This window comes from Macaca mulatta, chromosome 3 (genome assembly GCF_049350105.2).
Source record: "Macaca mulatta isolate MMU2019108-1 chromosome 3, T2T-MMU8v2.0, whole genome shotgun sequence".
NCBI classification, from domain to species: Eukaryota; Metazoa; Chordata; class Mammalia; order Primates; family Cercopithecidae; genus Macaca; species Macaca mulatta.
Window position 1 is genome coordinate 139,559,408 of NC_133408.1, and position 2,562 is coordinate 139,561,969.

The following is a 2,562-nucleotide window of genomic DNA, read 5'->3' on the forward strand; positions in this document are numbered from 1 at the left end:
CAGTCCTCATGGGACCCCACAGGACATATTTTTGTAAAGATTAATAAAGGTAAAAGATATGTTACAGCCACAGAGAGAAAGTGCAGACATTTGTAGAGGAGCATGACTTATCAGTGCAGCCCTGTGGGGTCCTATCTCAGTCACATAGGATGTGGTTCGTCTTTGGTTTATGAGCCACCAAGGTAAATACAAGATATTTTGGTTTCGTACTTGCTTCGACAGCACATATACTAGAACTGGAATTATATAGAGAAGATTAGCATGTCTTCTGCACAAGAGTGACATGAAAATTTATGAAGCATTCCATATTTTTCAGGTTTCAAAATATCACAGTACCCCCAAAATATGCGCAACTGTTATGCATCTTTTTTTTTCAAAAAAGATATCTGATTTCATCTGTGAGTTCATGAGCTTCACTCATGCCAAGGTACAAATTTGTTGAGGAGTCTTTTATACCACACCAATCACTTAGGTAAAACCTAGGCTTTATGACTTGTTAAACCATGTATAACTGTCAATCTATACATTTTCACTAAGCAGTATAGATAACAAGCTAGTACAGCATGTCTCCAGGCGAATTTCAGACTTCATGCTGCACACTATACATAGACAGCTAGTTTATTTAATTTCCTTCTTGTTCAAAGGTCAATATTTGACTTCCAGGCTTCCTCAGAGACAAGCTTAAAATGACCCAAACCAGCAGCAAGTCATCCCAATCTGTAACTCTCTTTAAAGATACTTTGCCAAGACCACCTTTCCAAGCCTCTTCTTTGTCTTCCCGTTGACTGTGCTATGTAGTCTTCTAAGCCCAACAAGGCTGTCGATAGCTTCTACTCTGGATGTGCCTCTCTATTTCTGGAGGTGAACTCTTGATAATGTTTCCTGGATTTCACCACTGCTGCCCACTACTCACACATTATACAGCTCCCTCCAGACTCACATGCAAGTGTGGGCTCTGGTAGTCTTAGTTGCTTAGTCCTTCTTTTACCCATAAATTGCAATTTATATCTTCTGTTCTCTATGTGGCAAATGTACGTTATTGATGTTTTAAGTTAACTGTTCTTTAAATCTTTATGGTATTTTGGAGAAGGTGTGGAAAGACTGTGATCCATAGAAACTTCATTATCCTAAGGTAACTTGGAACTACCGACCTTGGCCTTTAACTATCAGGGCTAATTTGACCTCAAAGGCATGAGAAATATTCTTTTCTGCTTTATTTTTCCTTTTAGGAGTGTTATATGTGGTTTTTTTTTATCCTGCTTTCCTCAGGTCTTTTCAAGCTGGTTCAGAAAAATTCAAAATGTAAACTGCTTCCCTAACTGTTTCCTTTTGATCACTTTTCAAGTGGTGCCAGCACTCAGCTGTATCATTTGGTTCTCATTCTTTTTTTCAGGTACTTTCAGTATCTGAAATTAATTTTCCTAAAATGTTCTTCTAGATTGTACATTGGGTTTTTCCCATGGAATGACATAAGAATTCAACAAATTCTGTTCCGACCAAAAGCATCCATTAATTAAACAAATGATGACACTCTCACCTTCCTAAGGGGTATTCCATGCAGATGTTACCTCCCATCAGATCAGCATCTAATCCAAATCTGTTCTCAGTGCAGTAGTGACCTCCCTGACTTCTGTAATGACTACTCATATCCTTCTTCTGGAAACTTAACATTGTGAATTCTCCAGACCTCTCCCCTTATAATGCTTGCCATATTTGTTTATCTTCTTGCAACAGCTCTGTCAATTTAAAACTCAGTGAAAACATTCCATGTCTATTGATGAAGACTCTATTTCTAAAATATGTCCAGATTTTATGAAACTCTCTAGCTATTGATCCTAGTTTTCCAAGGGAGTTATCCCAGTGGCTTGTCTCTGGTTCATTGGCTTCCTGTTTTCAAACTGCCTCTCAAGTCATCCAAGTGTGGACGCTAAGGTCTTCCCATTTTTATCTTCTTGAAATGGTGGTCTGTTAACCCATCATAATAACATATCTTTTCCCTAACTCCAACCTTAATAATACATAGGGCTGTGAATATCTCCATTTCTCTTTTATATACATCTAGGCTGTCTCACCAAATAGCAGTACTTATCCTAAGGAAATCCTCATCCTTAGACATGTCTTTCATTATAATCTTCTTTATTTCTTTTACTACTTTGGTATTAATTATGACAAAATACTCTGATTTTAAAAAGTGACCTTGTTCTTAAGAAATTATGTCTTATAAAAAAATATAGGTATAAGCTTTTAAATTTTTCTTCTTAGCATTATAATAATTACATAACTTTTTTTCCTGTACCTCAACTCAAGAACTTTACTTATCCAATATATAATGAGGACCAAAAGGCCTCTTTAGCTGTTCACTGATTAAAATTTTATCTGTCTTGTGGTTGAACCTATAGTCTGTATGAAATTCACAATGATCAAAATTTATGTGAAGCCAGTTTGAGATAATGAGGAATGTGGAGGAATAACTATAGGAATTTTAGGACAAACTTCATAATTTAAGAAGTAAAGCAAGTCACATTCACCCCTTGGCCTTGGATACAGTTTAAATCAAGATAA

At 36.3% G+C, this 2,562-nt stretch overlaps 1 non-coding gene across 1 annotated transcript; it reads left to right on the forward strand.

The window, feature by feature from the left end:
- The first annotated feature begins 206 nt into the window (after positions 1 to 206).
- Positions 207 to 313, forward strand: LOC114677156 (U6 spliceosomal RNA). Its single transcript, XR_003728464.1, has one exon. It is a non-coding gene; the product is annotated as a U6 spliceosomal RNA (small nuclear RNA).
- Positions 314 to 2,562: the final 2,249 nt, after the last annotated feature.